Source organism: Zonotrichia leucophrys, chromosome 11 (assembly GCF_028769735.1).
Source record: "Zonotrichia leucophrys gambelii isolate GWCS_2022_RI chromosome 11, RI_Zleu_2.0, whole genome shotgun sequence".
NCBI classification, from domain to species: Eukaryota; Metazoa; Chordata; class Aves; order Passeriformes; family Passerellidae; genus Zonotrichia; species Zonotrichia leucophrys.
Window position 1 is genome coordinate 444,340 of NC_088181.1, and position 27,611 is coordinate 471,950.

The 27,611-nt window shown below is 55.6% G+C and overlaps 1 protein-coding gene across 3 annotated transcripts in view; it reads right to left on the reverse strand.

The window, feature by feature from the left end:
* The window catches only part of ZFHX3 (zinc finger homeobox 3), a 384,977-nt gene that overhangs the window by 97,178 nt on the left and 260,188 nt on the right, over positions 1 to 27,611 (reverse strand). The window contains exons 1-2 of one of the 3 annotated variants that reach the window (XM_064723578.1): positions 26,712 to 26,796; positions 26,237 to 26,611 (exon numbers count right to left, since the gene is read on the reverse strand). The exons of the other annotated variants lie outside the window; for them this stretch is intronic. The gene's annotated coding sequence lies outside the window, so the exon portion shown is untranslated. Of the gene's footprint in view, positions 1 to 26,236; positions 26,612 to 26,711; positions 26,797 to 27,611 lie in introns of those variants that run through there. 3 annotated transcript variants of the gene reach the window in all.

Here is a 27,611-nt window from a genome sequence, read left to right on the forward strand (position 1 = left end):
TTCTGGGCTCCCTAAAATCTGCCCTTCTGAATGCATCCACACACCATCTCCTCAGAGCTCAGCCTGATCTGCTCCTTGCCCCCAGCTCCTCAAGGGATGTGATAAGCTGAAGACATTTCATAAAATAACATTTCCCTGACTCTGTTGCCTAACCCATTTCCTGATGTGAACCATCCACTGACATAGATGATCCTATGAATGACTCTCCATCCTAATTAAAACATCTCTTGGTGCCATGGTAAATGCCAGCATTAAAGATACAGCTGTGAACAAGCTACGCAATTAAAATAATAAAATGATTTTTAAAAATTTGAAATTTTAACACATCACCACCAGCAGGAACAAGATGGAAGAGAAAACTAACCCTCCGTGGCTACATTTTCCCCAAGGGACACAGGTGTGGGAAACACATGAGCTTGTGCCTTGCACAGAGATGGGCACTGTCTGTGAGACACACGGACACTGATGGGACAGCAGGGCTGCAGGAGGGTGCATGGCTGGGCAGAGTGGGAAGCAAGGAGCCCCAGGGGCAGCTCTGGCAGCCAGGGCACGCTGCCCCGGGCAGTGCCCACTGCGACACAGCTCCCACGGCCCAGCTCCACACCAGCTCCCTTTTCTGAAGGAGGGAGGACGAGCTCAGCAGCAGCCACTGTCTGGCACGAGAACTGCGAGGCCGAAGGCCACGGCAGGCACTCCGACCCTGCCTGAAAGCCGACGTGAACACTCCAGCTTCATGAGGACGGAGGGGAATTTCCAGGGTGTGAGCACACAGCAGCAGTCGGAGTCCAACCTCGGCTCTGCTGAAGCCACACATGGAGGAGGCCCTGAAGATCCAACAAAAATCTGGAATGAGGAGATCCCCTGGGTCTCCCAGCTGCATCTGCAGGCAGTGAAATGGTGCAGCTGGCTGTGCTAGTCATGAAATGAGATGAGCTTTCTGGTATCAGCCTGAGTCAGAGGACAACCCTTGGGGCAGTCCTGAGTCTAAGATCCTCTGATGAGGAAGAAGCTGATGCATCGTGGACTGTCAGATCACCGGTGCTGGGCTCCAAGATGACAGTGACTGATTTTCTTTTTAATCATAAGCTGCAGTTGCCAGAATGACCCGTCAGAGCCACGGCTCAGCCTGCAGATCAAGCAGCTGGAGCTGCTGCAGCAGGGAGAGCTGGCACACAGGGGCAGAGCAGCTTCCACAGGCACAGAAGCTGCACAAGAACCCCCTCACAAGGGTGCATGGCAGACGGCACCAGAACGCACAGTGGGACAAACATCCCTGGCCCCGTGCACTGGAAATCACAGACAGCAAATTCTACCAAGTTCTAGTCCAGCAGCAGTAAAATGAAACAAGGGAAGAGCAGGACAAACTGCCAGGGCAGAGCCAGCAGTGCCAAGGAGCTCCCCAGCCACCCCTAGTGCTCATGCCCTGCACAGCACAGCTGGCACTGAACGTGGGGCTCTCTTTGGTCCCGACCTACTGCTGCCTCCAGCCACCCCCAGCACAGGACTGGGACAGCCCTGCCGAGAATGCCTGCTGTGGGGTGATCTGCACGCTTCAAAGGTTTCAGTAATGATCATCTATTTCATTTCAGCTTCCACTATTCTTTATAGGAATTTATTTATTGTTTAAAGACTCCAATTCAAGTATAGAGAAAAGGCCAATCGTTACTGTCCCTCTGAACCCCAGGGCACAGCAGCATGGCACTGTCCTCTTCCCACTTGACATCTGGCTGTCATTCCAGTGGCACCTGTGAGCACTGTGAAGCACCACAGATGACTTCACGTTCAACTGCTCTCTCAGATCTGTCACCCAAGAATGAGCCTTCCCAAACCTGAACCAGCCAGGTCCAGAATGCCCCCTCCTCTGTTGAGGGAGACTGAATGGAAACTGGGAGTGCAGCAGCACAAGGACAGACCTGCTGCTGCTCCAAAGCACAGAGGGATGGAGGAGCCACCCCAAAAGCAGCAGCACCCAGGGCCAGGGAGATCAGAACCCCCCAGCACACACACGACTGCTCCAGCCCCACGGGACCATTCACCTCAGCCTCCCAGATACCTTCCCTGCCTCTGCATTTGCTTTTAATGTTTCATGATTTGAGCTAAAAATAGGAGGTGTCATGGAATCACAGACTGGGCTGGAAGGGTCCTTAAAGCTTCGCCCACTCCACCCTCTGCCATGGGCAGGGACACCTTCCACCACACCAGTTTGCTCCACGGCCTGTCCAGCCCAGCCTTGGACACTTCCAGGGATGGGCACACACAGATTCTCTGGGCAGCCCGTGCCAGGGCCTTATATCTAATCTAAATCCACACAATCTAAAACAATTACCCAAGTACATTTTCACCAGGTTCAGCAGCGGATATTTGTAACCATCCCTCGGCTCAGGAACTGCGCTGGGTACAGACGGCCAATACCTGAGCTCAGGCAGGGCTGGGGAGGGAGACGCTGCTGTGGGGTTTATTTCTGTCCTCACAGACAGAGCTGCAAGTACTCTGAAGGCAAGAATAATAAAAGAGAGAGCAATAAATGAAGACCAGATCTAACATAAAGTGTATTTATCAAACACACACTGAAAACTAACCCTGTGTCTCCCTTTACTGAAAGAACTGCCCCTTCTCCCACACTGCACCGGGGAGCTGTGCTGGAGAGGACGGGCAATAGCTGTGATCTAAAAAAGGCAGAAAACTAGGCCAAGAGCAGCTGACACCAAAATGATGGAAAGAAAATACTGCCCTGGATAAAGGCTTCCCCTCTTGAAAGGCCTTGGGAGCCTTTGCACTAACATGTCTGTTGGCCTTGCTGCCAATCAGCAGAGACCACCCATCCTTGATGAAATTAAATTGAGAAGCACATCCAACACACTGGAAGACCAGACTGTCACACAGAAAAAAAAACTAGGATTTGAAGACTAGAATAACAAGGAAGCAACTAAATCCAAGGTTATGACAGGAAAACTGAGTTTCTGCAGTAAATTCAGGGTTTACCAAGTGGGAATTACACAGGAGGAGACAGACTAATACACTGGTGAGGATGAACCAAAGGATGCAGCTGGACAAGTGGCAAACAGTCTCCAGGATGTTGCTCAGATTGTTTATGGAGACAAGGAAGTAATAAAGGGCACATTAACAGCACGGCAGGGTCTCAGCTGGAATGACATGCACGGCTGTCAGCACCTGAGCTGGGAGCAGAGGGGAGCTGCAGGTGGAGCCCACACGGGGCAGAGGCTCCCCAGCCAAAGCCAGGCCTCAAGCCCCAGCCCTGTGTGCCAGGAGCTGGCACGTGCCACCCCACAGTGCCCACAGGCTCACCTGTCCGCATGGGGAACAGGCAGCATTCTCCTTTGCTCCCAGCTCAGCTGTGGGACACCAACTCTGCAGCCCTCACACGAGCCCCAGGCCTCACTAATGCCACTGCAGGAGAGGCTTATTGCTTTGTAAGCCAACTTTCCTACTTTCCCCTGTTTACTTCTTATGGAGGAAAATAAGAGCAGGCCACAGTGACTGTGCCATGTACCATGCAAGTGTTTGTCAGTTAATATTTTATCCCAGCAAGGCAAGGATCCAGTGAGTGATGCCGTGGAGCTGCTCTCCCTTGCTGGGAATGCAGTGAGGAGCTGCTGGGGTCCTTGGAGGAGGTCGTGACCCAGCTGTGACACTACAAAACTCTGCTGGGCTGCCCCAGCCTCACCTCCCTGCACAGCTGCTCACACTGATACCTGCCACCATTGCAGCTACAGAGCAGCATGGGCGAGCACAAGCCTTCTAAATTTAGCCCTGCTCCTTCCTGCTCCCACCTCTCCTTCCATAGCACAGCAATAATGGTGGCAATCTCTTCTGGCAGCAAGCAGAACTAAAAGGATTAATCTGCTACATCTCTGTAAAAGTACTCCAGTAATTAAGAGGAGCAACTGCTGAACAAGATTAGCAACAGACTAGAACAAAACAGAATAAGCAACAGGGACCTTTACAAAAGCACGTGCCGAGGTGTCACACCTGCCATGGCAGCATCCCAACAGCAATGCTGCTGCTCCACCCTCACTGGGGCTCAGCAGGCACTGCATGCACACGTCCTGCTCCCTCTGCTGCCCTGCTTACGCGCTCACCAAATCTACCTCTGTACTGCTTTTTGCCACCGTTTTGGAAGTGTCTGAAGAAGACCAGCACTGCCCAAACACGGAGTGGTTGGGTGCCCAGAGACCCCTGGGTGGGCTCCCAGCCACGCCAAGTGCCAGCTCTGGTTACAGAGCAGCGAGCTCTGGCTCTGGGGACAAAGGGGAACACCTGTGCTGGGACAAGAGCCTGGCCAGGCAGGGGGACAGGCCCACAGTGCCCCGAGCAGCCCGGCCTGCCCCACAAGGGCCATTCCCAGCCTGGCAGGCTGGCACCTGCAGCTGCCACCAAGGCCACCTGCCCCGCCAAGGGCCACCTGTGCCACCAAGGGCCACCTGTGCCGCAGAGCCTGCAGACACCATGACACTCTCCTCAGAGAGCTGCAGCACAGCCCAGCACCCACTGCTTCAGGCTGGCTCCCTCCTCTCCCCACGCCCTGCAGAGCCCTGACACTACACACTGGCCACAGCAACCTGCCAGCAACACAGGTATGGGAAACACGACCTGAAACATGACCTAAATTCTGCTGTAAAACCAAGAGGCACTCCAAGCACCTCCCTCACACAGCACAGCTGCTTGCTTTCCTTTTAGATTTAGGACGCAGGTTTTCTAACCCTCCCAGATGGTTCAGGCACACAAGGGAACTGTGAAGGGAACGGTGACCAAAAAGCAGCGCCACAGCTAACAGAGAATGTGTAAAATTGTTCACCAGGCAATGAAGCAAAGCAGGAAGAGCTGCACTTAAAAACCAGGAGGAGTTTTACTGCCCCAGCACCCTGGGGCTGACAAGACCATCCACTCGCGCCAACAGCTCCTCAGGCCTCCTGCAGCCCTCCAGCACCTGATGCTCCTTGCTGGGCACATCACCAGGACACAGGTTCCCCAAGTTCTGCTTCCCACCTCCAGCCATCCCATTTCAGTGCTCCAGCTCTGTTCTCATCCTGTCCTCAGTCCTTCGTGGCTTAGTTCCTGTTTTAGGGAGTTCAGCCTCAAAGAAATATCCTGGATGTTATTCCTCTTGAAAGTATTTGGCAGCAGATGATCTCAAGTTTTTCTTAAAAGGTGTGTGTGTATGCCAGAAACAGACAAACGGGACAGAAGGAATCCAGCTGCTGCAGCCCACAGTTCCCAGGCACTCTGGGCACCCACATTTCCAGTTCCTCACTGCATACCTGAATAAAGCTCATCCCACGTGAGACCAGCTCTCTGGAGCGCAGGGTGCCCACCTGCCCGTCCCACCCGAGCTGCAGGGGCAGCTGCCGCCCATGGGTGCCTCTGGAGAGCCTCAGCACGGCCACACCTGCAGCTCCAGGCCAGGCAGGGCGCAGGTGCGAGGGGAGCCCGGCAGTGCCCGAGCAGGAGCCGCACCTCTGGGACCGCATTCGGTGTCAAGTGTCAGCACGTAAATTGCTATTGGCTTCTCAATAAGCAGCAGCAGTGAGCTAAGTGTTTCCCTGTGTCGTGCAGGCTCTCTCCGACTCAATACAGCAGTATTGACAGCACAATCACAGGGTAATCCAGGCCCCACTAACATCTCAGCACCTCCTCATTGAAAATACACTTTCTACTTGGACAACAGCCCATTAGCACAGGCTCCATCAGCAGCGTCCCCCCAGCCCACCAGGACACGCAGCAGCACGGCCTCCCGACACTTCCTGGGGCACAGCCTAGGGCACCACAGAAAAGGGCTCTTTGCCATGAGAAATCACCAATGGAAAAAGGATGAAAGCTAATCAGAAAGTCTTTATGGCTCAAGTCTCTGTAGATTCTGGAAAGAATTGCTATTTCCTTGCTAGACAAGAGAAGTTCATTCAGGGAATTAACTCTGTTCTTGCCCCTGACCCTCTGCCTGTCATCCGTCCTCACTATTGTATCTCTAAACCTGGCCCACACCTTCCTCCAGGCAGCAGTTTATCCTTTCATTCATGGAAAACAAGAGACCTGCACCTGCACAGCATGAAAACATACACTGTACTCTCTACTGCAGGGCAGTAGGGACCTAAATTCTACTTCTTCTACTGCAGGGCATGGATGCTCTGGAGGATCCTTAATACTCCTCTGGCACTTGGAGAAGAGAGCTTTGCTCATTTGCAGGTACCTCGTGTTACCACCACTTGAAGGCAAGATCAGAAAGCGAATAATGTTAAAAGCTGAAGGGGCCTGGTGGGTCCCTCGGGCTGGACTGAGCCCCTGCTGACTCCCCAGGCTGTCCCTGAGGGGCGGCCTGGCTGGGTCAGTGCCATCCCAGCACGCGGCTCCACGCTGCCCACGCTCACCAGCTGCACTCATCTGGAGAGCTGCTGCCCCACTGCCCCCAGCACACCAACGGGCTGATCCACCCTTCCAGCTTTAACCTGCTCTGGTAACACTCCCAGCAGACCCAGGAGCACAGACACCTCCAGGAGGGCAGCACACACCGTGCCCAAGGCCTCCTCCTGCCCCACACCACCTCCTGAGAGCATCCACAGCGACTTCACCGCCACTGCTGCCATGAAACATGGTTAATCCAAGGAAAACCAGGAAACTAAGGATGCCTTTTACAAGCACAGCCCAACATGCCTGGCGCAGTGCCAGCTCTTCAGCCAACACAGCTCTACCACATCCCGCACTGACACGGAGCAATCTCCCCTCACCAGGGCCGAAACAGCATCGGGTCACTGCAGAAGAGCAGATAAACGAGATGGGCAGCACTTCCAGCAGCAGTGCCTGCTGCCCCGTGCCCAGGGGGCCCAGGGCCGTGCTCTCCCACTGGACAGGCATGCTGCAGTGAGCAGAGCACAAACGTTTGAAAGAGAAACCCTGTGCCATGGCCACGCCAGTGCGCCACTGCTGGAACCTCACAGGCAGCGTCAGGAGCTTCTGGGGAGACAGGGAAGATGATTTGGTCTGGAGGCAGATGAGGAGCAGACCCCTAGTTAGGAAGAGGTTAACACTGCTCCTGCCTGCAATCTGATAAATGGTCTGCAGAAAGCAGGTTCTCTCACTTTGAGATATGATGTCACTAACCTTTATTGATCCACAATCAGAGAACTTTGCTTATCTCTCTCCTGTGATATGCCCTCCTGTACTCAACTAGTGTTTAATACACTGCTGGGCACCTGGCACTCACTGCAGCTCCCACCACACCTGCTGGCCCAGCAGGGACAGTGTCTGACAGGCTGTGTCTGTCAGGTATGGCCCAGCCAGCTCCAGGGGCAAAGGCAGGGGTGCACCCCTGCCAGCCCCAGGAAAAACCCATGTTCCACAGGGTATCACACCCCTGTGCCACCCCTGCCAGCCCCCCGTGTTGCAGAGGGTATCACACCCCTGCACTGGAACATGTGGGGAGAAGAGGGGCCAGCAGCAGCCCATGGCCCAACACAGTCTGACAGCCTGGTGCACAAACACCACTCTGTGCCCCAGGTAAGCACGTGCCCTCTGGAGTTACTCCTGTGGGACTGTCTATCTTAACACAACTTTTACTATTTTATAGAAACAACACTTCACTTTTAGCCTCAACTTCCTTTCTAATATTTGAGGTGAAACATGACGTTAGGTGACTAATACAGGAACTATCAATGAGCCACAGGCTCTGACATGGCAGCCAAGTGCTATAAACTGAATGGCCCAAATCCAGTGGGGTTTGTTTCCCATACACCAGTGACACCTGAAAACACTCAACAGCCAGGTAGCAAAATCTGTACTGCAAACAATTACATCAGTCACATGCAGAGATGACTGGAGAGGAGCTTCACGTGCTGGTTTTCTGCTAGATAACACACAAAGGAGCTGCCTGTGAGCCTGCCTTACACCACCACAACCACAGCCATACTCTGTGCTCCACTGCAGGGCAGCTCTCACTCACCTCTGAAACCAGGAGCTCACAGGCTCAGCCAAACTGGAGGTACTGGAGAGGGGGAGTGCAACATCTCAGTGTTCAATGCTTTGAAGGTTATGTGAGAATTTGTCTTGTAAAGCTTTGGAAAAGACAGAGTAGTACGTTTTCCAACATATATAAAATAGCTGTGACCTGTTTTACTCACTATTCACCCAAAAAACCACATTCCTGTATCACTGCAGGCCAAGTTTTAGGGTAGGAGTTAAATTTTTCCCCTCTGTTAGCTACAGGTGATGAAGCACGGGCACAGGGTCCCTAATCCCCAAAGCAAGATCCCAAGGAGAACCACCATGGTCTCAGGAACGTCCCCCTTGGTACAGTGAGAGCCCCCTTTGAGTCTGTGCTCCTGTAGCTGTAAATACACTGCTCTGCACACAGGTCAGAGGAGAAAATTAAGAAGAATTTGTCCACTTTGCAAAGGTCAAATTACTGCACGTTACTGTTCTGATCCAGTCTAGTGATTCTTACCATTTCAGACATGCACCAAACTTTCTTTTTTTAATTAAAGGTCTACTGAAACATGTGCTTGTCAAAATAGTAAATCACAGCCTTCTCCAATTTGTGGAAATAAATTAGGGAACACTGAATGCCAGCCTTGGTAGAGAGCACGAAAATCCCAAACTTAGATTTCCTGCCAGTTGAGGGACATTTGAATTAGCAGTTTTAGACTGTAAGCCGTTAATATTCCTGCTCATTCATTAAGTTCACACACAGAACACTAAATATTTCAGGATGCAAAGGAGAAACGCACGGGCCAGTGGCCGAGTCAGCTCTGTCTCTGACAGCTGAGAGAAATCATCAGTGAGGCACCAGGAAAAGCTCTGGCTGGTCCCAATGCAGAAGGCAGACCTGGGCAGGATGGAGGCGCTGCCGATGGATGGGTTTCACCCTGGTGCTGCCGTTCCCTGCTGAGTGCAGGGCAGTATTTATCACAGAGCTCACCCGGGTGGCACCCTGCTCCCGAGAGCTGTGGGCAGCAGCTCCAGCCCTGGCCAGCAGAAATGGGTGCAAAAACAAGCTCAACCCCTGACCCATCGCATTCTGCAGCTAAAAGGAATGAGGAATTATCTGCCATCCAAAGTTTCACAAACCCTTTATCCAGCCTTGGACTGTGGGACTCCGAGCTGCGCCCGAGCTGCGCCCGGGAGGGCACAAAAGGCCCCAAGGAAACCCTGAAAACTAATCTGGAAACAGTAGAAAATATCTGGTAGCCAGTAGAAAAGTCTTGTTCCAACCTGCCCTTGCCTCGGGCATCAGCAGGCGTGAACAGGAGTCAGGTATCTCACTAGAGCAAGGACTGAGTCACTTGTTAACAGCATCATTCTGAGGATCTGGTCCCCAGGATTTCCCTCAGCTCTCCCAGCCGGGCAGGCAACCTGCACAGCTGCTCCCCTTTAGCTGCCAGGGCTGTGCCAGGAGCTACCAGAAATCTAAAGACATCATTCGGGCTGCTCAGCTGCTCAGACATTTCCTCCGTGAAAAAGCTTTCAGTGTAAATATATCCTGCTGCAGCTCAGCATCTCCACTCCATTACAGATCACGAGACTCAGCAATTCCCTGCCAAAACAGCAGACTTGGAATAGTTACAATTTTTAATGTACAGCCTATACGATAACTTCACAACATCAGGGAAAATGCAGCTCAGTGCAGCCAGCAAGAAGAGGCCAGAGAAAGAACTTCATTGCTGGAGGATGCAGCCTTTAGACATAAGCACGTTCCAGGGCAGTCTGGAAGAGCTGTCTCACACCAGTCCCAGATACAGATTCCTACCAGGTATTTCTAGAAGGTGGATCTGCCTCATAGCAGGCACTGCTGGATGCTGGGCAGAACAGACATCAGAGTGCTCTGCACAAGCTTAGGATAGAAAAATGATAACACTATAGACCCATCTTCTACCTAGTAGCAGTTTTATATGACAAGAACCTTCACTTCACTGGATTTAATGAAATTAATGGGTAAGACCTGGGTCCTCTGCTCTAGCTACAGACCACTCCGGATGGGAATTCCCAAAACATCCCTACTGCCAGCCCTGTAAATCCAGACAGGCGCACAGTTTTCTCCCAGTAAAAGCCTGGACCCAAGGGGCCAACAGAAACCCCCCAGCTGAGCACCCCTGTCCACACAGGGACCCCCAAACCTTGCATCTCATCATGCTCAGGAGGCCTGGGCTGGGACCCAAGGGGCAGAGGAGAAAGGGAGGGTGGCTGCTGCTTCTCTTTATTTAAAAGGTGCTGCTGGAGGTAGAAACACATGAAAGTCCATGTAGGACAAGGGAAGGAATTATCCCTCCCATTGATTTTCGCTCTGGGGTATTAGAAAGAACACAGCATTTATCTGGAGATTTCTTCCCAAAGCTAGCTATGGACTTTCAAACGTAAATGAGACTTGAAAGGGGCTTATCTGGCAAGAATCCACTGGAACTTCACAGGGCTGTGGGGGGGAAATGGGGGGGAGCCTGGCGGGGGCTCTCTGATCCACGGCCTCTCTGGGTCCCGGCCTCAGCCCGGCAGCCAAGGGGCAGAGCCCAGGGCAGGCAGCGGGCTCCCTGCACCCCCATTTCCAGCAAGCATCCCTTCCTCAGAGTCCCTGCTGCAGGAGCACAGCCCCCGCGGCATCGAGCACCCCACGGCAGGGAGGGCAGAGCGCTGGGGCAGCGCCCTGGCTGGACACAGCCCAGGCACCCAGGCTCATGGCCCCTCTGGGCTGCCTCCATGCTCCAGGAGCCATGGGAGGCTCAGCCCTGCCCTGAGCAGTCCCTCTGCAGCATCCCCAAGGGTACCCACACACCCTGGTGCCACCCTCACGGCCCCTCTGGGCTGCCTCCATGCTCCAGGAGCCACGGGGGGCTCAGCCCTGCCCTGAGCAGTCCCTGTGCAGCATCCCCAAGGGTACCCACACACCCTGGTGCCACCCTCACGGCTGCTCGAGCTGCCTCCAGTCCCGGAGCCACGGGAGGGCCAGCCTGACTGGGCAGTCCCTGTGCAGCACCCCAGGGTACCCACCCTGGTGCCACCTCATGGCCCTCTGGGCTGCCTCCATGCTCCAGGAGCCACGGGGGGCTCAGCCCTGCCCTGAGCAGTCCCTCTGCAGCATCCCCAAGGGTACCCACCCTGGTGCCACCCTCACGGCCCCTCTGGGCTGCCTCCATGCTCCAGGAGCCACGGGGGGCTCAGCCCTGCCCTGAGCAGTCCCTGTGCAGCATCCCCAAGGGTACCCACCCACCCTGGTGCCACCCCCAGGGCACAGCCCCTGCCCCACGCAGGCCCTGCCTGCCCCACGGCCCCACTCGCTGGGAAAAGCCTCGGCAGGCTCATCTCCCGAGCCTGGCTTTCCCAGGTAGCTGGGAGGGTGTAATTGGTGAGGCAGGAGATTAGAAATATCGGCAGCCTCTAAGTAAGACTTTAATTTACTGGCAGATCAATAGCGCTAGGGTTATATTGGCAAAGTGTCTACAACTCTATTGACTCACGCAATTCCTCTTATCAATTTATCAGAAATCTGGAAGCCAGAAGATATTGTTTGAAGAAAAAAGGCAGCAGGAGTTTGAACACTTAGCATGGGCTGCCCAATCAGGCACTCAGCACTAAGCGTTTTACAGCAGATGTATCAGCCGCAAAGGAGGCCAATATGATATGATTAAGAGCTAACTTGCTTCCTCACATGCCACACAGCCTTTTTAAGCTGCTTCTCACCTCAGACCTTTGCACTGAGACAGTCACTATAACAGACATGTCCCACCAGCCCAAAATGGAACTACAAAAATTCCTATTTCACTCTGCAAGAGCCTAAATTCAACCCCCTCCTGCCTGGACCCTACCCAGGCTCACCTGGGTTTCCTATAAAGTCTCAGCTTTATGGAATTAAAAAAACCCGCTACAGCATCAGGAAATCTGTTCAGAGGATAGCAGAAAAATCTCCATTTCTGTACTTCCTCAGAAAAATTCAGCATGGCAGCAGAAAAGGTCTGCAGTGCCACATCCCTTTGCCTCGCAGGGTGTGAAATGGAAAAACAACAGTAAGGAAAAAAAAACATCTCCCGGGTCTAAAAATCCAAAGATGACAAACACTGCCAGGTATGAGAAGCCTTTCTTCACCTCAGAGGGGCGTTGGAACAGGAAACCAAAATAAAATACTCCAAACCCTCTCTCTTCCATTAGTCCTCAGATGACTGGAAAACACGCAGCAATCTGGGCTCTGGGAGCAGGAAATGCCTCTTGACCAGCGCGCTGCCGCTCCCGGGACCTTCCCTTGGTAGGATGGGGAGCTAAGGCACGTGCTCTCCTCCAGCTGGATGCAGTGCTGCACAAGCTACCCCTGCACCTCACCTTCACCTCCTGCCCCGAGCACCAAGGCTCCAAAAATGACTAGCGTGACACAAGTATCAACCCAGGGCCAAAGAGCCTTTGGTTTCCAGGTGGAACTTGCCGGTCCCTGGCCTCAGGCTGGAGGCTGTCACCCCTGCTACTGAGAAGCCACAGCCCTGCCTTCCAGGGGGAAAACAAAGGTTTAAAACTAAACAGAAGTTCTGATGCAATAACTGTGAAAAGCCTTGGCTGGAGGGCACAAGGAGGCAGGGTGGGACAAGCACAACTGCCTGGGCCCCCGGCATGGCCGAGGGGAAGGCCAGAAGCCACAGCCCGGGCACCAGCACAGCCCCCTGGACCAGCAGGAGTGTCCTTGCTGCCCACCCCACCTGCCCCAGGGCACCACAGGCAATCCCTCCAGCCCTGCTTGGGCAGCTCTGGCAGAACCAAACACCTGTGGGGACCACAGAAAATCAGATGGAATGAAAGATTAAAATGAGTAAAATCCTTGAGCCCAAACAAGGACACAAAGATACTGTTCTTGGGAGGGGAAGAACTGCGTGCCTTCCCCTCTATCAAAGCAAAAAACCAACATCCAGCTGGTGTTGAAGGCCAGCAATTGCCACTCTATCGCTGCCATATTCAGATCACCAGAGCCACTCTTGGAGCTTCTGGCCTGGCAGCAATCATCCATCCCACGGCATTTAAGGTGCTCAATCCCAACATTAGACAGCAAACACTTGGCATGTCCAGGACAAACGGAGCTGGCTTGGTTCTGCTCATCCACCGAGCAACTACCAGCGCCAGGGAACAAACATCCATCTGGACACCCAGAGCATCCAGCTACAGCAACCACCTCAACCCCTCAGACATCTTTGTCCTGACACCCACCAGGGTCTGCAGCCAATTCATGGAATGGGGCCTGAACTCCCCCAAGGACAGCTGGCACAGCTGAGACCACCGAAATGGGGAGAATAAAGACCTTTTGCTTAAGCTCCAGGAAGCAAAGAGAAAAAACACTAATTAACTCAGCAGCGAGTTGTTAGTATTTGCATACAAATGCAGCCACAAATCAGGACAAACAAGGCAGGACAAGGCAGGCCCGTTAGTACACAGGGATCCAGCCCAGCTCCTGTGGGTCAGCAGCTGCTCCGGGGGGCACAGGGAGCCAGCCCTCATCTCCAGCAACACTCCTACAACCAGCAGCAACAGAAGCCACAGAGATAAGGTTTCCTCCCACATAAAACAAAGGACTGGGATGAATTCTTCAATCGCAGTCGAGAAAAGGAAGAGCTGCTGGAGAAAAGCCGAAATGGAAGCTCCTCACTGGGACAGCTGTGCTGCTCCTCACACTCGATGAGGGCAGAGCAGGCTTCCCACCAGGGCAGCCGTGCAGGGACAAACAGATCCACATCACAAACAACAAACCACACCTGATGGAGCAAAAGAATGTGCCCAAAAGCCTACAACAAGTGACCTGAGCAGAACAAAATCCAGCTACTGCAGCAGTTCAGCAAGTTTAGTCTTCCAAAAGCCAGTACAGCAGTAGGCTTCATCACACATTTCACCTGATCGCGCCTCCTTGCCCTGGAGATTTCTCCTCCTGGCCCGGCAGAGGCTGCAGGTGTGCTTGGCAGCGAGCCTGCCAGCTCGGGCCCTCCCTGGGCACTGAGGGACTCAGAGCTCCCTTCGTTTACACACTCTGCATTTGCCTAACGAGTCACTTATTACTGCTGAGGGCTCAGTATTACACAAAATTCACTATTTTTCCTCTCCCATAAAGACAAAACCTGCAATTCCACTGTTTGGGGTTTTGTTTAATTAAGTGTTCCTCCCTCCCAGTCCCCTCAGCTGGGATCTCAGGATTTAAAAGAAAACTCCAGCAACTACCAGTTCACATCAAGGTGCAACAAAAAGAAATCTGATTTCTAATTTTAAATAGGAAACTCTCACTGGCAAGATCCCAAGAACCCTTCCACGGTGACTTTTATCAACGGCAGGTTTGTCATGACTGCAGCTCCGAGCACAGCCCGTGGGCCCAGGCAGAGAGCAAAGCAGCACAGCCTGGGGCTGCCATGGGGCACGGGGAGCCCGTGGGGGGCACGGGGAGCCCGTGGGGGGCACGGCGCCCAGCAGCACTGGCAGCAGCAGCTCTGTTCCTGCAGCCAGCAGACACTGCCAGGACTCGGTGCACCCCCAGCGTGACACATCCAACAGGAGCCAGGCCCCACGGAGCAGCTTCCCACCACAACACACAGCTGAACCTGAACTGAAATGAAGGAGCATTGCAGTACAAGTATTCTACGCTAGATCTTTTTACTCCTAAATGCAAAGTTTCAGAACAGACATTATTGAAGAAATCACAGCAGCTCTAACAGCTATTCCCATGCTCAGGTCCTGCAGCATCCAATTTAGAAACCATCCTTCTGGCTTTTGAGTGTGTTTGCAGGAGAAATCACTTCTGCTTGTCCTCACCTGGGAACCAGTTAAGGTCACATTTTCACTCTGGGGTATGGTATTTTGCTTTACTAATGACTTTACAGAGAATAAACCATTAAGAAATTATCAGTCTATGGAAACAATCAGAATCTGGAGGTGTTGCACAGGAATCACTCTGTAATGACCAGGAAAAGGGGCACCACTGTGCTGGTGCTGGAATGTGGACGGGCACACAGACCTCAGTGTAGAGTCTAAACACACCTGATGTACAAGCTCGTAGAGAACACTACACATACCCAGCTGAGACCCAGGAGCACATGCAGACCAGCACAGCCCACACCAGGGCAGGGCACAGCGTGTGCCCGGCCACCCTCCCCTCTGCTAGTGCAGCCCCTGCCACCAGCTACATCCCAGAACTCTGCAAAGCAGGAAAGACACAAAAGAGACTCCTGGGACATGAGATGGGGCACTGCTTAAATAAAACCAAAATCTGTTTCAAAAATTGCAGCAAATATTTGGTTTGGAGCGACAAAGAGCACTGGACAGTGGAGGAGGGAGCTACCCTGGGAGGAGAAGGAGCTACCTGGGGCGGGTATGGACCCTCAGAGAACAGGCTCCGGACCCTTCAGACAAACACTGGGCAGTGCTGCTGCAGAGGCACCAGGTGGGGGGGAGCAGATTGTTTGTTTATTGAAGCAGGTGAAACTCCAAACAGAAGCCGTGCAGGCTGCCAGTTCCAGGTGCTGGCTGTGCAGGACACAGGAATGCAGCGGGGCGTGGAGCCCCCGGCTGGAGCGGGGCCAGGGCAGAGCCAGGCACCAGGCCCCGGCTTCAGCAGAGCCAAGCAGAGCCAGGGCAGAGCCCGGCACCAGGCCCCGGCTTCAGCAGAGCCAAGCAGAGCCAGGGCAGAGCCAGGGCAGAGCCAGGCACCAGGCCTCAACTGCAGCACGGCCAAGCAGAGCCAGGGCAGAGCCAGGCACCAGGCCCCGGCTTCAGCAGAGCCAGGGCAGAGCCGGGGCAGAGCCAGGCACCAGGCCCCGGCTTCAGCAGGGCCAGGGCAGAGCCAGGCCCAGCTACTGCACAGGCCAGGCAGAGCATGGCAAGCGGCAGAGCCAGGGCAGAGCCAGGGCAGAGCCAGGGCAGAGCCAGGCACCAGGCCCCAGCTGCAGCAGAGCCAAGCAGAGCCAGGGCAGAGCCAGGCACCAGGCCCTGGCTGACAGCAGGGCCAGCTGCTCACCCACAGCAATTTCCACCCAGTTCCCCATGCCAGAGCTCCCAGAATGAGAAGGACGCTCAGAAGGAGCCAGGGCCCGTTGGGGACCAGCTCATCCTGCCATGGCAGAAGGAGCTCATCCTTCAGCTAAGCCTAAGCCTAAGCCACAGCTCAGTTTCCTTAGGTCAAAGGGCTGCACAGGGATCCTCTAAGTTTAACCATACTGCACTCCTGAAAGAGTAAAATAGTAATACAGAGAAGATGACTAAAAGCAGTGCCTTCCTCCCAAGGACCCTACACCAAATGCACACTTAGGTCCCAGCCCCACACGGGGACCAAGCTTTCGGCTGGGGCAGCAGCAGAGTGAGCCCTCCTCTGGGAACAGTCCTCAGTCCTGCTTGCCTGCTCCCCTCTGCTCCAGCAAAGCCACTTCAACCTGTATCACACAATTATTTCAAATTAAAGGGAAGCTGACCAAAAAACGACCAAAAACAAAAATATTTTGAGGAAGCTTTTTTCCCTCCATCCTTTAGCAGTTTTTCTAACCCAGGTCCCTTCCCTAAAATACTTCCCCCGTGCCACTGCCCCAAAGCTCTGTGTCAGCAAAAGGAAAAAGCATCCAGGGCAAGGCTGGCTTGGCAGCAGCATCAGTGTCCCACACACAGATGGGACACCAGCCCCTGCAGCCTCTCCAGGTCCTGCCTCAGCACCACTGAGCCCTCGCTGAGATTTACTTGCCAAGAGTCCCTACACACAGGTAAACAAGGGGAATTCAGTGCAGGCTGCAAACATAGCAGTGTGAACCTGCTCGTGTGAACAGGACGTTCCTGTTTTGGTTTGAAATCCAAGTTGCTTTGGTACAGCTCATAACTGTTTCCAATTCAATTAAGCCAAACTAAAATAAACCCTCCTTGAACTGAAAATAATGTCCACGGGGCATTCTAATGTGCAAGTAAATCCTTTGAAAAAATAATAATAAATCAATGCAAACTTTTCTAAGCAGGAAGAGTGCTGGTAAGCAGAAGGTATTTGTTCTGAAAACCACTGAAACAGTGAGAATAAGGAGCCAAGCACAGTTTTCACCAGGCACTTCTCAGAGCCCAACTGCACTGTTTACCTAAGACAGTTAAAAGGGTATCAGCAGCGTGAAATGCAGTCAGCTTCAAAGTCACAGTCTCGAGTCCTAAACATGCCACAGCAACCTCATTTTAGGCAAACACAGGCTCTATTTTTGTTAAGTGTTTCTCTTCCTCTGCTGTGCAAGAGGCTCATACAAGGAAGAAGGAACTTTAAAATATAAAACCAACCAAACAAAAAACTTTCACACTCAAGACACCATGAGAACATTAAAGAACAACTCCTCTGTCCTTTCTCCCACAGTACTCACTGTAGCTATTTCTACTGAAAGAAGCTTTATTTTACCATTTTCTTCCCCTTTAGTAAAAGATCTGCACACTAAGACTCTCAGACCTTTTATTTCCAGTCACCAGAGAGTCAGGAGCCATCTCTGGGGCTCAGAACTGCCCTGGCCTCCTCATAGTGACCTGCACCATGGGGCTGACTTCAGCTCCCCATCCCGTCTTGCTGGCCACAGGCAGCCAAGGGCATCACTTGGGACTGTTCAACATCCAGATAATGCCATTAATGGAGACAGCTGAGTCTTAACACAAGTAAATTCAAGCAGCAGCTGAGAAATCACCCAGTCCTACTCCACAGTCCAGCAACAAGACACAGACACTGCTTTTAATACCCCAAAAATCTGCACAGGGGAAAACTGTGACCAAAATACTCCTCCCCTCCACCCCCTGGCAGGCTATGCTTCAATGGCAGCTGGAGCTTTTTTGGTTTCTCCACATTTTTTTTTCATTTTAAAATGCAGAAGACTCACTGAGCACCACCAGCAGTAAAATACCCATGTCTGTGCCCGACACCTCCCCACTCATTTCTCCAGCTGTATGGAACTTCAGCTCTCCAGAGGACAGCCAGTGCTTCTGGAGGAATCTCACCAAACACATCTCACTGACCGTTGCTACTTCATGGGCTTCATACCCAGAAGCAAGAAGGGCCTGAGAAAAAGATTGCTGGGGGTATAAAAACCAGAATCCTGACATCCAGTTCCTGCCTAAAGTAAGCAGACATCCACACAGCCAGTGGCTACTTGGACTCAAGGAAGGAAACGTCCAGTCCCAAGAGAGCATCCCATCATCCCAGAGACACAAAAGGATGCTTAGAGGAGGAACACAGCTAGAGAGGTGGCTGGTTGGACACTTCCAGTTACACTGCTAAGGAGGACCATGGAGGGGGCTTCTGGCAAGTAGGTCTGCAGCCCCAGGCACAGCTGGGAGGTTTCAAGAGAAGAGCAATCAGTCATGCTGCTCCTCCTGTGAGGCTGACCCCAGCCACTGCTGTGCAGGACAGAGCTCAACCCTCCTCCTGCTCCTGCTCGGGCTCCAAGCAATCCCCCAGGCACTCCCAGAGCTGGGCTCCGTTGTTCACACGTCTGCAGTTCCAGGTGAAACTGCTGCAAGCCTGCCATGAGGGCAGCTTTTCACACAGGGCTGCGCTGGCACCAGACCCACCACCTGGGTGATTTCCAGCATCTCATGCAAACCTCCGGGACTTCCACGTCACCCAAAATAAAGAGGAAACAATGGAGAGGCTGGTTAAAATAAAGCAAGCAAGGAAATAAAAAAATCTGTGGCAGCTACTTCAGAGAGGAACTGCTATTCACCAAGTAACTGCTCTGTGAAATAGCAGAGGGGCACGTGGTGCTGACCACCCTCCCCAGGCTGGCATCCCACTGCAGCACACAGCTCAGGACAGGCTCTGTGGGCAGCAAAGGGCACAGGCTGGCAGCAATGCCCAGCTCACCACCTGCTCTGCCCTCTGCCAGCCATCAGGGACTGCCACAAGCCACCCTGCCAGCCCTCCTGCAGCACTGCTGTGGGGCACTGTGTGCTTCTTGCCCACCATCCCCACTGCTTGACCAGTAACACACCAACCCAGCGCTGCCTCCTCCAGCTGTGCTGCAGGCCCAGCACCATGCCCACAGGAGCTCAGAACGTACACCTGCCTACACCTTCACAGCTGCCTCTGCTTGGACTCCCTAGAATTACAAACCCTAGCCAACACGACCAGCCCTCCACCCCAGTGCTCTGTGCCCCAGAAAGCAGCAACACCAGGAGGGCTGAGATGGTGTCTCAAAACAAGGACCAACCAGCTCCATTTCTCCAGTACCACAGCACAGGTCTCCAGCACGACGCCCTGCTGGCGGGTGCTGAGGTGCCCTGGACAATCCCTCTGCTACCCCCAGCACAGCAGGTACTCCCATTTAAAATTTAAGGATGCAACAATGCTCTGGGGATTTAAAACATGTTGTGATTTTTCACAATTAACCTCCACTTACAGTCCCTGCATGTGAACTACGCATCATCCCATTTCATCCTCCAGCTGAGGCAAACACTTGGTGTCTTGCCCAAAGTCAGCGTCAGAGCTGAAACGGATCTTCTGACTTCCAAACAAGCTCACGGTGTTAAGCTGCTTTTAACTGTCTCTATGGAAGATGAAAAACAGCAAGAAGAAAGGAACTGGGGAAGGAAGTATGTAAGACTAAAAGAGACAAAATTAACAGGAGAAAATTAAAGAGGAGAAATTTAGGCTTTGACATCTGAAGCAGCTGTGTAGGAGCACATGTCTGGGTGCTGCAGACCCAGCTTCCAGAAGAAAGGCCAGAGCACCCACTCTCAAAATCAGATGCAAAGACACTGACTGCAGCACGCTGGGGACACGGTGAGCCCTGCCAGCCTCTGGGTCCCACTGGGCGCCTTCATCTCCAGTACCTGGGCCCAACACTGCCCTGGGCCCCTGCAGCGCCCCAGCCCAGCAGCACCAGGAGGGACGCCCTGCTGCCAGCCCTGCTGCCAGCCCTGCTGCCGGCCCTGCCGCTGCACGCAGCCCAGTGTGAGTGACATGGGCCCGCACCGTGCTGGCGGCCGGGGCGCCTCACTCCGACACCAACAAAGCACAAGGTTAATTTGAACCTCACAGCCCTGCTGCTGCGCGCTTGTGCCTCCTCCTCGCCCTCCCTCCCCGCTCTCCTTTCTGTGCAAAGCCTGACATCTACAGTTCTGTCTGGCACAGTCAGGGGCTGCGGTGGGAACCGTGCAAGGACACGGGGACATGGTGGCCGGCTGCCCTGCGCTCCCTGGCCTCAGCTCACCCACACGGCACGGCACAAAGCAGCCTCAGCCCCATCAGGGGACACGCACCAGGAGCCAAGACCGCCCAGCAGCACCACTCCAGCAGCCAGGAGCACACTGCCACAGCTCACCCGAGAGCAGCTCCTGCACCGGCACTGACACCCAGCCCTGTCCAACACTGCACAGCCCAGGAACCACAGCCAGGCAGCATCGCCTCCGCAGCCGTCATGCGGGAGCCTCCTGCACCCCAGCACGGCAGAGCCCCTGCTCTGCTTTCCAGGTGTCCAAGGGGCTGGGCGCCAGCATCTGCAACACCAGAGGTACAGAGGAAATGCACAAGCTGCTGTGTACAGCCTGAATCCAGAATACCTTCACACTGCAGGAGCAGGGCTGGTTTGCAGACTCTGCAGCTCTCATATACTGAGTAGCTCCGAGCACTTCCCTTGCTCTGTCTCCTGAACCAACCTTCAGGCCTGCCGACGTGTTTTTTCACCACACGGTACCTCAGCAAACACACCTAGGACAGGAAGCCCCAGATTCTGCATCATCTCAAACAACATGCACCTGACCGCGCTCGTGAGCCCAAACGACCTGCACCTGATGGCAGTCAGCCAGCCGTGCCTCTTCACCTCCCCCTTCGTCACTCAACTCCACCATAACAAGAAGACCCAAACCCTCTGAGCCCAGCACCAGACGTCACAGTCACTCAGGAAGCCCAGCCCGGCCCAGCAGGATCGAGCACGCCATCGCCATGTCACCATCAGCCATGTTGTTTGTGCGCCGAGCCCGCATCGAGCGCCGCTCTGTTTGCACAAGGCAGCGCGGAAGGAGGGTTAAACCCCCTGCCACCCAACCAACCCAAGCAGCCATTTCAGAGCCAGGCTGCCACCGGCCAGGAAAGCGCAGCTGGAAGCCCAGGGTGAGCCCAAGGCAGAACACAGGGACCTGAGGGCTTGGGAATAGCTCCCATCTTTCCTGGGCAGGGACCCGCTGCTTCAGCAGGCACGCTTGGGCCACGTAAATAAACTCTAAGGGCTAACATGTTACAGGCCCTGCAGTCTCCACTTTCCCAGACACCATGGCGGGTGGAGGACTGGAGAAAACCTTTTACCAGAGCTGCCAAGCACATTGTCTGCTCTAGCATTACTGCCAAGCCAAGGAAGCTGCACAGCTTGGCCCTCACCAGATTTAATACCTGAAAGCCTGGCTACCACAAGGCCAGCATCCTCATGTTCAACAGTAAATTCAGAACACTGTGAAATGTTTGTTTTCCAGGGGGGAAAAAAGAAAAATAGTGCTGGTCCTCTTTCCCTTTTCATAGCGAGAGGCATGTTTGGCACTTGCGACATAATGAAATTACAATCAACAGCCAAGCGTTTCTCCCAGCAGCAAACTCAAGGGCAAAGCCGGGTGGCCGCAGCCTGCCAGCAGCACCCACTATCCTCCCACTGTCCCTGCACCTCAGCAGTGCCTGGAACACGCTGGCAGCCACCACCAGCTGTGGCCTGCGTTGAGCTCCCTTCCTGACATCCCCAACCAAAAAGTAATTTTGTGTGGGATCGCAGTAGGACTGTGCTCACAGCCACCTCTGGCACACGCACGATGCACACCTGGCGCTCGCAGCCCCGCACGCAGCCAGCGTTGCTGCGGCAACGAGCACCCACCTCCCGCACCGACAGATGGACACGTCTGTCCGGCACAGCCAACAAGGAAGCGCTGGAAGCTCTGGCTTCTTGCCGGCACAGCGAGACCTCAGCAAGGCCCGCAGCATCTCCGAGGGGAACGAGGACGGCAGGGGCGGCCGGGGCTGGTGGGATCTCCAGCCCAGCAGCAGGACCGCTGCCGGCAGCGAGGGAAGCCCGACTCATCCACCCTGTTTTGTTTTTTTTGTTTTTAAACTATCTGGAATTTATCTATTTCTCCAATCCCTGCCTACACACAAACCCAACCTCGGGAGCAAAGAAGAATGCCTGAATCGCAGATCAGAGACAAAGCAGAAGGCGAGCGGGCGGCCTGCTCCCGCTGCCCTCACCTCACCCCTCGGCGCGAGGCGGTTATATTTAGGTACCGCCACGGTCTGCGGTGCCGCGGCCCCCTCGGGCACGGCGCAGAATGCAGATTTTCCAGACAACAGACCACAACAGCTCCGTCAAAACCATTAGAGGCTGCAGCGCCCAGGCCTGCGCACAGATGTTTTGATTCCCACTCTCCTGCCACGACAGCCCTCGACAGCCCCATCACTGCCGCCATGCGCTGGACACCCAGCCTGAATTTTGGCTGTCGAGCAGGGAGGGAAGAGAGAAGGGCAGCCCTGCTCCCCAGAGAGGAGCTCCTCTCTCTAGTCTCCCCCTGCACCTCCCCAGGGGCGGACAGCCTCCTCCAGGGCTCCCAGTCGGCGTGGGGAATGACCCACCCCTAAGGAACAGGAGCAGCACAGCGGGGACAGCCCCCACAGGCACCTGCCGTGGCCCCGGGGGCCTCTCCCAGGCTGAAGCCCCCGCAGCCATCAGTCGCAGGAGCCTGCAAGCAGCACAGGGGTCCAGCACGTGCTGGGCCAGAGGGACCTGTGGTGACCCAGCTTTGCTCACAGCCCACTTCTCCTGCCAGGCGGACGCACCCACGGCTGCACGGCCCCCAAAGCAAAGCCACACAAAGGCCAAACCTTGGCCACGCTCTGATGAAGGGATGCAGGAGCTCTGAAATGCTCAGCCTCTCCCAAGCCTGTCCCTCCAGAATCAATCTCTGCAGCGCAAACACACCTCCAGCCCCGGAAGGGCCGGCACCAGCACCCACAGAAGATGGTTGCCGAAAATTCTCCCACCGCAGACGAGAAAGCAACGCTGGCAGGGAAATGCTCCCACAAGGGATCGAGCCGTCGCAGAACAAAACACGGCATGTGAATAAAGTTGATGTAAAAGCCCACTAGTCCTTTTTCTGCTTCTCCATGTAACATATTTTTTCTTATTATTACTGCTATTACTGTTATTTTGGAAAGCGGAAGGAGGTGTTAACAGGGAGGCTGACGCAGCCAGCTGTGCGTCCATCAGCTTGGGATTCAGCGATTCCTGCTGAAGCCTTTCAACCACTGGCCAGGCCCAAAACAAATCTGCCGCTCCTGGCCTCTGGCACGACACCGACAGCACCCGGGGCGGGGGTCAACGCAGAGACATGAAAGAGGGACACACGCCTCTGCTTTTGTCAGAGCAGGGCCGCTGGGCCCGGTGTGACAGCGACCGCGACAGGGCCGGGCGACGGTGCCAGGCACGCGGGGCCGCCCGCACCGCCCTGGCCTGCCAAGCAGCACCTTGGCTGTGTCCTGCGGGAACAAAAGGCAGCGGCAGGGTGGGAGGGAGGGTCCGGAGGCTCTGCAGCTGAGGACCAGAGCTGCTGCGGCCGGCACCGCGGCGCGGGAGAGGGGCTGGAGCCAACTTCCTGCTGCCCTCTGTTCACAAAATGACCGCGTTAAAAAGAAAAGACGAGGAGGAAAAAAATACAAATACAGCAAAGCAACTTCTGGGGCCAGATGCAGAGTTTCGCTCCCCTCTAACGTGCCTTTTCTTTGCTTTTGTTCCAGTGGAAGACAGCCTGCGGAGCGGGACCGGGCAGGAGGCAGCTCAGGCAGCCGCACAGGGGAAAGGGGAAAGAAGCCTGGCGAGCCCTGGGCCTGGCCGCAGGGCCGGCGCTCCATGGTGGTGGGGAGCCCAGCGTGACCCTCTGTCGGGGCCCTGGGACACCCCCTGTCCCCCCTCCCGGCCGCTCCCCAGCCTCCGCTGCTGCGGCAGCCGAAAAGCCACGCTCCGTCTTCGCTCAGTGCCGGACCAGACAGTGCTCCCTAATGAGGGAGCATTACAATCAGCTTGTAATGCTGAATTTTTAATGCTGCCGAGGGCTCTGTTACATAATAAAGGGGGAACCGGGAGCAGAGGGCGGCCGGTGGGGCGGCCCGATCCCCCCGGCCCAGCGGGCACCCCTCGCACCCCCTGACCCGCCGCTTACCGCCAGCGCCGCAGGACGGGGCGCGCTCGACGCCCATCGGAGCTCCTGCCCTGCCGCCGGGGTTGCACAAACTTTCCTCAAGTGCGTGGAGGGGTGATGCCAAAACGCTGGCTCCGCACTCTGCCGCGGCTCGGCCGGGAAATGATTTAAAAGCAAAGTTCACGAGCATGTTAACGGCATGCTCTCGTATGTCCCCGCACACACGGGCTGCGCCGCGCCGCTCAGTAATACCCTAAGACTGTAAATCTATAACCACTGCAATGATTTAGTGATTAAAAACATGATAACATATTGTGTAACTGCAAACCACAGAATCCCTGCCAACTCTCCTCCGAGATACAGGAACAAAAATACAGAAAATGTGTTGCTCGCAGCGGTCTTCCTAAACTCGATGGAAAGATTTTAATAATAATGCAAAAAACCCCAAAAAAACAAACCCCAAAAACAAAAACCCAACCCAGACATTAGAAAAGGCTGGATATAAAGCAAGGGTAGAAAAAAAAATATTTAAAAGATGGAATTTTAAATACGGATCTTGCTCTAACAAATTACAATCTAAACATGCCTCGCTTTTTTCTCTTTTTAAGTTTGTCGTAACTGGAATAACTGGTCTTGTGTGATGTCTTGCATATTCAAAGTGCTTTGTAATAGGATACGGAGACCAAACCTTATTTGCCTAAACTCAATGGGTTTTATTTTTTCCCCTCTCTCCCCCCCCATTTCTTTTCCTTTTATTTTCCCTCCTCCCCCCCCCTCTCCCTTAACAGGGGGAGGGTGCAAGGGGGGGGAGGCAAAAGGAAGCGAGGGCTTTAAGCTGTAAGGAAAATACCTGAAAGGGGAAGCTACAATCCGTAATACAGCGAGGAAAGCCAAATATTATACATATATTTTTAAAGGCAGCTATGGGAGTTTTGGCCTCTAAGCAGCCAACTTGACCCCATTTTCTCTATTCTCCTATTTCCTCCGTCGGAGGATTCCTGCACCTTCAGTTGTATTCGAACTCAATGTGACCCTAAGGAGGGAGTCACCGAGTCTCCAGAAAATTGCTCCATATTAAACAGGAGCAAGAAGAGGAGAAAGACAGCCGGCGCAGAGGGGACACGGTTGCGTTAGAGTCCAGGACATACCGAGAGCAGCCCCAAGCACAGCGGGAGAAAGAAACAGACCTTGCTCGGAATCAATTTTTGTTTGTTTGTTTTAAAAAGAGGGGGCGGGGGGGGGGGGGGGAGGGCGAGAGGAACTGAATAATTAAAAAAAAAAAAAAAAAAAAAAGAGGACAAAGACACAAACGCAACACAAATTATAAATAATTCACAGTCCGAATCCCGCGTGTGCGTGGCACCCACGCACGCCGTGCACAGCCAGGGCAATACATACACACACACAGACACGCTCCCCTCGGAGGGTGCGAGCGGCAGCGGGAACCCGAGCGCGGCGGGTCCCGGCGGGGACCGACAGCGACCCGCGTTTCACGTAGCGCGACAAGCGCCGGGCGCTGCAGCCCCGAGTCATTAACCCCGGCCCCGAGCGGGCTCGGCCTGCGGTGCCGCCCGCCCCCGCCGCGCTCCCGCACCGAGCCGCCCGCGGGGAACAAGAATCGCCGCGGCTGTGCGCGGCCAGGCCGTGCGGGCCGCGGGGCGCGGGGCTCCGCGGGGCCGGGCCCGCCGCCGCCGGGGCAGTTTTCGGCACTTTCTTCGCCCCTTTGTTTTCCGGCGCGTCCCCGGCGCGGAGCGGTCGCGGCCCGGCGGGGTCCCGGGGGGCGCGGGCTCCGCGCGAGGCCGGGCCCCCGCCGCCGGCCCCGCGGCGCACAAAGCGGCCGGGCGGGCGCCGCGCTCGCTGCGCGCCCCGCGGCCATGGCCGGCGGGCGGGGCGGGGGGGGTCCGCGGGCGCGTAGCGGCCCCCGCGGCGCCGGCACCTGCGCGTCCCCGGCGGCGGCGGCGGGGCTCCGGGACGGCGAGCGGCACAAAGTTTGCTGGGGGATCCGGGGCGGTGGGTGGGAGCGGACGGGAGGGGGGGCCGGACCAGCCCCATGCAAAGCAGCCCGGGCGCCCCGAGCAGGAGGAGCCCGAGCGGGGGACAGGGCAGAAAAGTTGCCACTTACGCGGTCGCTGCTCCGGCGGCGGCGGCGCTTTTAATCCCGGGCGGCGGCGCGGGGGCTACAGATCCCATGCAGGCTGCGGCGGCTGCGGCGGCAGGAGCGCGGGGCTCCGCGGAGGGGCCCGGGGCAGCAGCAGCGGGAGCCGGGGGCAGCAGCCGGAGCCGAGCGGGAGCCGCCGCCGCCGCCGCCGCTGCCCAGCAGCAGCATCGTTGTCGGGGAGTTTGCAGCCCCCCGGAGAGAGGGGGCCGCGGGCGGCGGCAGCAGCAGCGGCGGCGGCGGGTCGGGGCGGAGCGGCGGGCGCGGAGCGGAGCGGGCGGCGGGCGCGGAGCGGGCGGCGGGGCTGGCGGTCGCCGGAGCAGGAAGCGCCCGGACTCAGATCTGATGATTGGGAAGAAAAAAAACTCTTTGGATCTTTATTCTGCTAATTAGTTTCCTGCAAAAAATGGCTGATTAGTGCAGTGCGCATGTGCCTCATTACCCAGGCACGACGGGAAGGGCTAATTAGCCACCTTCTGGATCAATAAGATTCAGCCCAGGCGGCGGGGGAGGGAGCGAGCGCGCAGGAGCGGGCGGGGGGAGCGCGGCGGCGGCGGCGCCGCACCGAAACTTGGGGCAAGCGGCCGGCCCCCAGCCCGCGGCGGGGGGGCCCGGCCCGGCCCCGCTCCGCGCCCCGCCGCGCTGCCCCGCGCAGCGCCCTGCCCGCGCCGCGCCGTGCCGTGCCGTGCCGTGCCGCCCGGGGCAGGGGGCGCGGGGCCGGCCGGCGGCTCCGCACCGCTCCGGCTGCCGGCACCTCCGCGGGGCCACCTGCCCCCGCGCCCCGGGCGGGGCCGCGCCGCCCCGCGCAGGGCACAGCCGGGGCGGGCCGACCCCCGCCACCGCCGCCGCCGAAGTTTCCCCGGGAGCCGCCGGGAAAGTTGCGTCCGGCAGCGATCGCAACTTTGCGCGCCGGCCCCGCCGCCGCCGCCCGCAGCATCCCCGCAGCATCCCCGCGGCGCGGCCCCGTTCAAACTTGGCGGCCGCCGCTCCGAGCGGGCCGGCGGATCAATGCGGCCGCGGCCGGCCGCGCTGGGAGCCGGGCTACAGGTTTCACCAGCCATCGCTGGCAACAGCTTTGTCATTTTCTAAAAATAAGAAGCTAAAAGTTATTGTAGAAGAAGGGGCTTTTTTTGTCCCCCGCACAATGTGCCTTTTGTGAGTTTAATGCCATTCTGGGGCTCTCTATGGCCCCGGACAATGGGGAACTCCAGGAGGCGGCTGTGCCTCTGCCTTTTTTCTTTCTTGCTTTCTCTTTTCTTCCCCCCCCCCCCTCCTCTTTTTTCCCCCTTTTTTCTTTTTCTTTTTTTTTTCTTTTTTCTTTTTTTTTTTTTTTTTTTTTTTT